This window comes from Agrilus planipennis, unplaced genomic scaffold (assembly GCF_000699045.2).
Source record: "Agrilus planipennis isolate EAB-ADULT unplaced genomic scaffold, Apla_2.0 scaffold159, whole genome shotgun sequence".
Taxonomy (NCBI): Eukaryota; Metazoa; Arthropoda; class Insecta; order Coleoptera; family Buprestidae; genus Agrilus; species Agrilus planipennis.
This window is the reverse complement of record NW_020438919.1, coordinates 156,953-168,767: the sequence shown is the minus strand read 5'-3', so window position 1 is coordinate 168,767 and position 11,815 is coordinate 156,953. Positions and strand designations below refer to the sequence as shown.

The following is an 11,815-nucleotide window of genomic DNA, read 5'->3' as shown; positions in this document are numbered from 1 at the left end:
TCTGAGTAGCCCTTCATGCCTGAGTAGGTGTCCTACCAACCTATCTCGCCCTTTTTTTATTAACTTTCATAGAGTCCTCTGTTCATCCATTCCTTCTAATACCTCTTCATTTCTAACCTTCTCTATCCACAATATCCTCATTATTCGCCTGTAACACCACATTTGGAACGCTTCTAACATTTTCCTTACTGCCGCACACACCGTCCATGTTTCGCACCCGTATAATACCACGCTCCAAACATATGCCTTCAACAATCTTTTTCAAATTTCTAAATTGATCGTTTGCGAGCATAGAAGCAACTCGACCCTGCGCTGATTCTCTGCTTCATATTCGTACTACTCCTTCCATCCTGACTTATCTGACTTCCTGAATATCGAAAATCATTCACTTTCTCTAATTTTTCGTCTCCTATCTTTATATTCGCTCTTTCCCTATTTTTTCTTTCCTTGCATACCACTATTTTCATTTATAATGATGAAACATTTTCATTTTTCATGTGATTTTTCATATTTAGTCTCCATTTTCATTCATAATTATTAACAGCTTTACTAAATAATAATTTGCATAATTGTTATTACTAATTATTTACTAGATTTGTTGTGCGAAAGTAATCTTTTTCTCACTGCAGTTCCACAAATACGTAAAATTTTATTATGTGAAGCTATTAAAAATTAACAATGTATCAAAGATATTAAAAAGTCCGTGATTTTTGCGTTTTCAACTAACTGCTTTTTAACAGTGTAATTTCCTAACCTCATTAAAAGAGATACATTGAAGACACAGGGAAATCTATTTTTTTGCCGGTCAAATTGAGCATTTAACGTATGAATTTATTCATTTTTTTTGAAAATAGTCTTCTGTAGATAATTTTCTGCTACTAATTTTAATGAGATCTCATGTGAACTGATGGAAATTAGCCTAGGACTTATTTAATGGCGCAAGAAATTGCATTATTATGAGCACGTCCGCATCGATTAAAAGCTACCCCTAAATTTCTCAATTCCACGAGTCATTCGCTCGTGCAACCATTTACGGCAAGGTTCCAGGTGATAGGATGCGTATGTAAGGTGAAATGTGAAAAGCTGGAAATCGTGGTACCGTAGTAGAAAGCGAGCGCCTGCGTAGTGCAATCTGTGTACTGTTAGCGTTTGTGAAACAACGTGCGCTTGAGCTTTTCTACTCAGTTGTTGTCTGAACTGTCCGAGCTTTCGCCGTTCTCGAATTTAATCTTAATACGTGACATTAAAATACTACCGCGCCGGTTGTTAATACTTTTTTCAATTTACTTTACTACGAGGTAAATGTAAGTAATTTTCAATTTCTATATTAAATATTAATAGACCTGTATTAGTATTTAGTTAAACTTCATTTCATCGATTTGATTTGTCCAAAACATTTGGTGAAATAGTTAAGTACACTTGTAAATAAAAACAAGTGGATAAGTAGGTACTAATAAGAAATGTTTTACGACTTTGGTTTAATTTTGCTCGGTAGGTACATAGATATTTCGAATTACCTAATAAAGCATTAGCATTAACAGTTTAATATAGTAAAAATTTTATTAAGTAATATGTTTTAATATTAAAATTGTACAATATACGGCACATTTAACTTAATGTTCTAGGGCTTATCAGTACGTAACATAAAAAGGCAATACAATAACGTACAGCATAGTTTATTATTTGTTTTTACATAAAATAAGTTTAGATGGAACATAAAAGCTGATAAAGGTCCTGTTATGGTAAAAACCATAATTTAAAACAATCTGTTGGGATTGTGAAACCATTTTCTCAATTGAGACTAGGAAATCTACATTAGATGTACTTAATAAAATTAAAACTTCTAGGTAATTGTGTTTACAAAAATAACAGTAAAAGCGTGTACATCTGTAGTAGGTAACATCACTTTATTCTTTGCTTTACTGTCTCTTTCTGGGTCCTTTTTGCCATAATTTTACTGCTCTTTCTACGTGTTGTTGAATGTAAAGAAGTACCTAGTTTGACTCTTGCTTTTTTTCTGTGTTTGGGCATATTTGTTTGATTGTTATCGCAGTTTATTCGCAGATACATACAAAATTAAAATTCTTGTAAGAAATCTTTGATAATATTAGTGCACAATTTTAATAAAACATCTAAAAATTAACATGACAAATCAATGCATAGCTGATTTAACATCTAAAAGTCATTACAATTGATTATATTTTATAAAACTCAGTGATATTTTTTAAGGGTAGATACATGGTACCTATATATCAAATCGCTAATAGTAAGATTAAAAATCCAAATTTGAATATATGAAACTATATGTACATAATGTGAAATAGACAAATACTGTGTGTTGTGTATTCTTTCCAATTTAAATTTAAATTTTAAGCAGTTAGGCTATATATATAGTTTAGCTTTTTTAGGATTTATATTCAGAGGATTCCGCATCGTTATGCTATCGCAATGCAAATACATTATGGATTTAATCTTGTGAAAAGTGGATTTCAGAGGAATCGTTTGAATTTTGGATATGTTACAGCCCTCACCGTCCTGACCAAAAGTCTTAATGGGCATAACTATGCATATTACGAATTTTTTACGTTAGAGGCCTTCGTATCTCATAGCTTAAAATACTGGTAAACATAAAATAAATTATTCAGATTAACTAAATCTTAATATTTACCTACTAGATTTATTTGAGGAATTGTAATAAAATCGAGTACCTTTTTAATGTATTTTTTTATTCAACCTCTAAAAACAGATAAAACAGAAAAATCAATCTTTATTTTTCGTTGTGGTGGGAATTGAGTTATATGCAATGAATTGTGTAATTCATACTTAATATATGTATAATTACATTGTTTTAATCCATTGAGATTAAATTATTGAATTAATTACATTACCTCAAAATAACTATTATCTAAACTATAAGATTTAGTTAATTGGATTAAGTTTTCTTTTATATTTACTCGTGTAGTTGACTCGTGAAATATATCTGGACGATACTTTTTTATTAGCATCAAAAATACGTATAATAGTCCTCATACTTTTGAACGGTACGACGACGGCTATGACATAAATTCAGACGATTTTGCTAAAATTCAGTTTTCATAAGATTAGTGCGAGATCTTTTGTACTACATTTGCTTGTGAATAGGTACTAATGTTAATACCATATTGTAGATCAAAGCTAAATAAATTAAGTTTGTCACGTAATAATACTGCAAAGAATTAGTGGTGAATGATTTTGGTTTTTTTTTCTTCTTTTGTTAGTACTACAAGGCCTTCTATCAAAATTTCAAGATTCTATGTTAACAGGAGGTGAGCTATATGAAAATTTCATTTTATCATTTCGAGTTACGAAATCGTAAAAAACTTTGTAGGTAATATTTTTATTGTTAGACCTTGGATTATACGTAGGTATACGAAATATTAACAATCACTTTTCTTGTGTAGGGAATTATGTAGTATATTCCAAATATCTCGTGAGAGAGGCATTTTTAAAATTCACGGAAATTCCTTGCGGATTTGTTTCTATGTTTTCCCTTGTTGTACTTACTCAACCCGGACATTTTTAAATGTTAGTCGTATATGAATAAACGGTTTTGTTTCAAGGTGTGACCACACTCGACACAGATGATTCCCCAGAACTTTATTTTTAAACCTGTATTAATTATAGTAATGGAACTGAATGAAAATTACATTGCTTCAATTAGATTAAGAGGTTTTATTGCATACTTCATTCCATCATGTTTCTACCATTAACAATAAATTTACTGTGGGGTCATACTAGCTCTTAATTCGTTGAGTTTATTTAGCTCTATTGATTAGATGATGTCATAAAATCTTTTATGTGTGTGATAAACTCATGTATTTTGAACGATACTGTGTGGTAGGAGTATGTAGAATTGCACTTCATTTAAAGTTTAATGTATGATACAATTTTCATATGTATATGATTATAAGGTATTTATTTCCATAAAGTTTGCAAAAGTTCATACCTATCTATGTACTTTTTAATATGTATTTCTTAACTATACAACGACAAATATTGTTTAATTTAAACAATTGGGTTAATTATGTGGCTTCGGTTCGATTCCCTGTCGACGCAATGATTTTTTCTTTCTTAATACCTTTTTTACTTAAAAGTAAAATAAAGTGGCCCAATTAATCGAATTTCGACAATAGGCAGTAATACCGTTATACGTTTCATCGGACCAATTAGGGGATTTTTCTTTTAGATCTGACCTGACGACTGAAGTGGCAGAAAAAACACTTTTAAGGTTCTACAAAGTCAGAACATACCATACACTTTTGATATATAGATGCTAATACTGCAAATTTAAGCATACTAATCTTTTGCCCCTGTGTATCCATATCCCTACTGTTCTACTCTCTCTACCCGTGACATAAAAATCTAAAGTAAAAGAACATGTAGCAAGTTCTTTTGAAACTAATTCATTATGTAAAAGATGGTGTTTTCTGAAACAATAAGTCGTTTTATGACTTTTTCCTTTGCTCACTAGTAACGAAATGTTAGAAATCTCGAGCCTTGAAGAGGACTTTCGTGCAGAATTATTAGAGTTTTATGGTTTAGGCATTTGTTGGGATGTTTTCCATCATAAAGCATTCAAAAAGGTCAAAGGTTAAACCGTTTCGCCGTAATTTCAAATTACTGCTTTTACTGATATTTGCTTAACGAAATGATTTCTGGTCAAGAGGTTTTATTAAATCGTAAGCGTAGTTGACTACACGTGTACCTACCATTCCTGTATTTTTCAATCGATTTTTCGTTTCAAATTTTAAACTATTGACGGTGCTTTATCCAAAAGGATATAACGAATCCGTATTCAGTAGACGCAGATTGAGAACCGGACATTCGGATATTCTGTTACACATAGTCAACGGATTTCATCATTCTTTTGAAAAATACGATATAAGGAAACTCGTGCAAATACCTTCAGTCGTCTTTTCATATCATGATCATCATAAGGTCGTCAGTCCTAAGACTGGTTGGACACGTACCTCCATTCTTTTCTATTCTGAGTTAATCTTCGCATTTCCCTAAAACTAGAACAACCCATATCCTTAACTGTTTGCGAACGATAATCTAATCTAGGTCTACCTCTACCCCTTCTATCTTCCTTTTCTGCCTCTAATATGTCTCTGACTAGACCTTCATGCATGAGAAGGTGTGCTACCAACCTATCTCGCCTATTTTTTATTGACTTCCATAGAGTCCTCTGTTCTCCTATTCTTTCTAATACCTCTTCATTTCTAACCGTATCTATCCACTATATCCGCATCTCCTGACTTATCTGACTTCCTTGATATATAAAATCAGTCACTTCTTCTAATTTTTAGTTTCTTGTCATTATATTCGCTTTTTCTCTGGAACTTTCTCCGTCTCGTAAATGTGACAAACTAGCTTAAACATACGATCTCTAACCTCTTGTCCTGCATGTTTTAGAATTTCCCCCTGTATCCCATCTACACCTGGCGCCTTATTATTTTTTAAGTTTTTTAATGCTACATCGAACTCTTCTCTCATTATGGCATAACGTAGCTTATTTATCTCCACACTATCTTCCTTCTCTAATATATCTCCTAATTCAGGGCCTGCGTGTAGGTTCTCTAAATATCCTTTCCACCTATTTGCCTCTTCCTCATTTTCTATCAAAATGACCCCTGCCTCCTTTCTTATATTATTACTACTGTACCTTACATCTCTAAAATTCCTTTTAATTATATTATAAGCCTCATCGGCTTTACTTACTTCAAACTTTTCTTCTACTTCTTTACACATCCTATCAATCCACTGTTCCTTAGCTGCCTACACTTACTAATTATTTTCCACTTTATAGCCTTATATCTTTTTTGCCCTTCTTCATCTGTCCTGTTTTTGTATTTCCGCCTTTCTTCTATTAATCCTACAATCTCATTTGTTATCCAGGGTTTCTATGCTAGGTGAACTTTTTACCCTACAGGTATAGCAGGTACAGTCTCGTTTAATACCTGCAGGAGTTCTTGAATTATACTTTAAATTTTATTCTGACATAATAGCAAAACGGGACATATAAACAAATAAATAGTTTGAATTATACTCTGTTGCTGAGGCTTTTATAAAATACAAAGGAAGAAGAATGTTCTTCCGAACGTTTATTACTGTTGCACAAGTTTAAAACATTTTTCGCACTGTTTTGTCCTTTCAAAGGGCGGATCATTTATGTAATGTTTCTTTCAGACTTTTTTGCTAAGCTTAACTTTGTTAGTAAAATAAATAGGTCACATTTTTGTCATTGTTTTAAGTTATTGGTGGTGATTTGTACGATTCCTTTGTCTTGGAATGAATGTAGAGAAAAACGTTGAAGGACATCCTCGGAATGACAATCGTCTCCACTCAAAATTATAATAATTATTCGGGCGCTCGGTTCTTTAACTGTTCGTTGTTCATCGAAATCAAATCGAACTGAAAATTTCTTATTATACATTATGCACACACATATTGTACATACATGACATGCGATAACAGCGATTTGTTATATTTTTATCCCATAATTTGTTGGTAGGCTTTTATAAAGGTCAAATTCTAAATTTGATTTTCAATATTTATATCTTTTCACTCATACTTCTTGAATATTTTCATTTTTCTCTTATAAACAATTTTCTACTTACACGTTCGTGTTTTTAAAGTTTAATATTCTATTTTTCATTTTACACTTTTCTCTCTGATGTTATTCTCTTTTTCACATTTTCGCTTGATATTTAACTATTCATCTTTTACAATTTCTGAACAATATAAACTTATTTCTTTTGTTTGTCGTATAATCTTGTCATTGTCATCATAATGGAACACATTCTTTAGACTTTTCTACTTTCTTGTGTTTGTATATAAACAATAATATATTATATCCTGTACACCCTACACGCGTACTATAAAATGTTTATTTTAAATATTATGTGTTAAATGTTAATTACATTATAAAAAGTTAGTCCCCATTATTTCTACATAGGCACTTAATTCGAATTAAAAATTCTCGCATCGTAAACATTGTATCTACAGTGTAGTAAGAAGACTTTTAGTATTCATGACCCTTCCAATGTTGGCGAACGTGATGGAATTGTTTGCTTTAAAATTAATTATGAATTGCCTATTAGTTTAATTAATGGCTTTAACTTGTGTTGCAACTATATGTATTTATATGTACATGTAGCTCAAGAAATATTTATTATGTTGTAAGAGCTTTTCTTCATAAAAAGTTTCATTGATGAGGACTTTCGTAAAAAATTAATGCAGTTTTTTAGAAATCGGTTGGTTATAGGTGTAGACAGTAGATAGTAGATAGAATATACGTTATTCTTGTTGTTTATATATAAAAGAAATTATGAATGCTGCAAGCACAGGGTAAACTAGTATTATGCAAATGAAAGTTAGTATCAGCAATTTCTTATGCTGAAGTGTACGATGTGTTGCATACCTGTTTACAAACAATTCCTTTAAATTTATTTTTTTAAACAATTTTTAACACAAAGAAGGTGATTAAACAAATTATTTACCACTCTAAGCAATGGTGCTGACAGTTTCGAGCTCACAGTGAAAGATAGGGGGGAAGAACTTTTATTATTAACAAACCAGAAGTGCTTTTATTTTTCACAATAATTATTTCGCCATAGAAGAAGGCATGTCAGACAGACAGTGTTTATATGTACCTAGATCACTTAAGGTACAGAATTAATCGATAGGGTGGTACAGTCAACTCTCGATAATTTGAAACTCAAGGTACCAAAGATAAATATCAAAATACCAAAAGTTCAAAATAACAAGCGCTTAAATAACCACGAGGGGTTGGGGAGACTCAAGTAAATAAGAGTTTGATCAAAATTCGTGATTCGTAAATTATTATTATGTATTAACAATTAAATACAATAATACAATTATTCACAAAAGTCCGGCCGTAATCTTTTTTTGAGTGAGCGACTTCAGTCTATCACTGTCCAAAGATAGTGGTGAGAGCTGCTAACATGACTCATTAACGTTTGAAAGATGACTGGAATGCGGACTTACTCATATCTCATTTATGTAAACAATCGACAGGTCTGTACATGTATGTAAACAAACGACATGATAAACGCTTCAAATTTTAGAGACTAGGGAACATCAAATTATTGCATGTTGGCGAGGATACTACTCCTTCAACTTCAAATTACCGAGGGAACCAATTAACGTTGATTTTATTCAATTGATCAAAGTGAAAAAATTTCAAATTATCAGGAGATTCAAATTAACGAGTGTCAAATTATCGAGAATCGACTGTATTAACTATGTGAAATCACTGTTGTACAAGTTAAAACATCGTAGGTGTTCGTTTATGCGTAACTTAAAAGATCTTTCTGTTTGACTAGTATATTTTATTCAGATTTAACTTTCTGTATTTTTTTAACCATAGTAATTAGTAAATTACGTGTGGCTGAATCTTCTTTTTTGATGTTTAAAACTTGTAGTTACCTTGTGTGTTACTCTTCATTGATCTCCCTTTATTTTACAAGTGTTTTTTGTTATCTTGGGGAAGCTTTTTTCTGTTTCAATTTTCACCAGTTTCATCAGAGACCCTTTCCGTGATGTACTGATCTGGAACTATTTGCTCCGATGGATGGATTGAGCTATCAGTCTAATTGCGTGGTTAAATAAATAACAGACCTTCTCATAAATTAAACATTTTCCGTTATGTACTTCTTCTATCATTCTTTTTCATGGAATTTCTATACGTAGGAGCTTAATTTTCCATTATTTCAAGTACTTAACCCTTGTTTTCGTTTATTAAAGCATGATAAAGTAAATTCGTTACAGACTATACCTAATAATGTAACAAAACCCTGCATCCCTTGTAAGCTACTTATGTTAAATGTTTCTGTATCCCGTTATTAAAGCAAGCTAGAAAATTAGGTCCATGAAATAACTTAGAATATTTAATACTCATTTCCTCAGTAAATAATTCATTTCTTTTTTCCATGAATAATATCTAGATAATAGTATCTACTCCACCCAATTTTTAATTGCTGTTTTTTAATGGTCTACTCAGGCGTCGAATTAATAATAAATGAATATTCCATCGTGTTTTATAGAGCGATACCTTAATTAAGAAGACGTTGCATATGTACTTAGCTTGCTTGTTAGTTATATTGTTGAAATCCTATTAAAACCTTTAGCGATAAGATCGAATTGTATGGGTGGGTCTATTTTCCGTATCCAAGATGTTTTTGTTTAAATGGAATCATAAAAGGAGGTATTCGAGGAGGTAGAAAACAATTAGAAACAAGTGAACGGATCTAAATGTGTAATACATTTGAGTGTATAGTTAGTTGCATACATTCTAATGATATTAGATATTCATTAAATTATGTGGTTGCATATACAATACATACAAACATTAATGTGTACATTATAAAGTTATTGAAAATAAGTGTGTTAATTGCAACTTACTGAGGGCTTAGATAGGTTAAGTTCTGATAGGAAGGTTTCAGGTACATACACCACCTAGAAAAGTACTTTCCAAATTTTGACTGGTTATGACTACTATTTAAATAAAGGTATAAAGTTTAACGGGTCTACATATGTACAGTCCATTTCAATTTGTTAGAATTGTGACCTTGAATAAATCTGCGCGAAGATAGAAAGAATACACACTAGGCGTGAGCAAGACAGAAACAGTTTGAACAAGCTTGAACGAGCAGAGCTCTCGATGGGCGGTCTTAGGAGATCGGTTAGAACTGTACAGTACTAGACGAAAATGTTTAGCAATTTTTTAAAACAAAAATGTATATAANAGTAATAATTCGTTTTAATTTCAAATTATATCTAGTAATATAATTTAAATTTAGTGAAACAATTGCTAGATACACGATTTTCTTCCAACAAATAATATTTTATAAGAATCGTACGACTCACTTATCACTTGTGTTAATTAAGGGATTTTTACTGACAAGACTACAATTCTAAAGCATCGTTGTTGCATTCGAGGAGATTTATTTAGAGAATACGTGATCTAAAGGTCAAAAGTATCCAGCAGAACGTTATTAGTTATGCCTTCTGGATAAAACTTATCGATTTTCTCTAAAATAGGTTAGATACAGTTTTAATGTAGATAGATATATATACATTCATACCATTTAAGAATAGAATGTTGTACTTGTACAATAATATCCAAATAAAAACATTGTAAACGTATGCAATCAAAGCAATCTAAAATCGCGGCTCCTTTTTTTAATTTCGCGCATTATAACACAATGGGATGATACATAAGGTTATAGGGGATCCGTGTCAATCCCCATTCTGTTATTAGAAAGGAGTAGATCATTTTTCTGTAATTTTCGTAATTATCATCAGCTGGTTGGACATCCACCTTCACTGCATTCATTTCTGGGCGAACATTTCCCGATATTTGGAATACCTCACAACCCTAATGATTTAATCCAGGCCTTCCTGTCCCTCTTTACTCCCGTTTCTGCATCTAATATGTACGCATGTACTTAATAATTTAGTTTGATAATATAAGGATGCAGGAGGAAGCAATGTAAGGAGAATTGCAAGTGAATACAAGTTTTGTTGATAAAAAAAATACTTGTATAATATCGTATTATTAAAAAATAAAAAGATCTGGAAAGCGCGCAAGGACATTAAAAATGTATTAGTGAATTAATTTCTGAATTAATGTTACTCACTACAAATAACCTCAAATTAATGAAGAAAAATTAATAGTTATTATGAAACTGAAAATAGTAAAAAATAATTCCAAACGGTTCATGCCTAAAAAAATAAAAAAAAAATCTAGCAGGAGAAAAATAAATCGAAATTTGCTTTCAGGTTTATTTATTCATTGTTAACGATATCTATTCATTCGGTTTGAGTTAAACTTTGTTGCAAATTAAACATAAACGATGTGGTAACGTGTAAATACACATATATGTATATATGGCAGTTCGCCAGTTTTAAAGTAGCTCTTAGTGTGCGTTTCAATGTCTTTTCCATGGTGATAGGCTCTTTTACTAAAATAAATTCAATAAACAAAACTTGAATGCTTCACATAATATATATTACCCAACTAAAATAAAACATTATGCAATTGTAAGACTGAATCACGCTGTTCGCGATGGATTGCTTTAGAAATACATATGAATAATCAATAAGACTTTTATAATTTTTTGGATTGGATTAAGTGTTTAAATGAGTTAGTTTCTCCTTTATCAAATTTCAGTGTTTTCAATGTTAGTTTCTGAACACAACAATTAAGCAATGTAAGTAACAATTCCATACTATCTCTAGACAGGAGGAATAATTAACCCGAAGCTGATATACCTAAAAGACATTATAATTAATAAATGATGGAAAACACAAATGCGATTGTGCTTCAATACGATGTTCAAATTTGTACAATAAAAGGAAAATAATTTACGTATCTACTGAGAACATACATATAAAAATATACTACGGTTAGCAGTAAATATCTATAGATGGCGGTATATTTCCAGTTACTTGGCATAATTCAATTTGATAGTACACAAATCATCGTCAATTTGGTCTGTGAGACTTGTAACCATTTGTAAGTACTGATAAGTTCCAAATTGCATTCCACATCAGTGGATTGTGTTTTTTTTGTGATATGTAATACGTTTTCGAGTAATAAATTAATCTTAATAAAAGTAGGTAGGTACCTATAACATTGAATCATATATAACTAGGGAAAAATGTTTACAGAACATAGGAATAACATATTATTTTCAGTAATTTACGTTATTGTAAAATTTTAAAGTAATTGCAACAGGGACTTGATATA

General features: G+C 31.1%; 1 protein-coding gene across 2 annotated transcripts in view; it reads left to right on the top strand.

Moving 5' to 3' along the window:
• Nucleotides 1-1,150: 1,150 nt before the first annotated feature.
• Nucleotides 1,151-11,815, top strand: part of LOC108737389 (band 7 protein AGAP004871) — a 138,266-nt gene continuing 127,601 nt past the window's right edge. Inside the window, exon 1 of one of the 2 annotated variants that reach the window (XM_018470210.2) lies at nucleotides 1,151-1,304. The gene's annotated coding sequence lies outside the window, so the exon portion shown is untranslated. Of the gene's footprint in view, nucleotides 1,305-11,190; nucleotides 11,277-11,815 lie in introns of those variants that run through there. The other variant, XM_018470211.1, reaches the window with a different exon arrangement.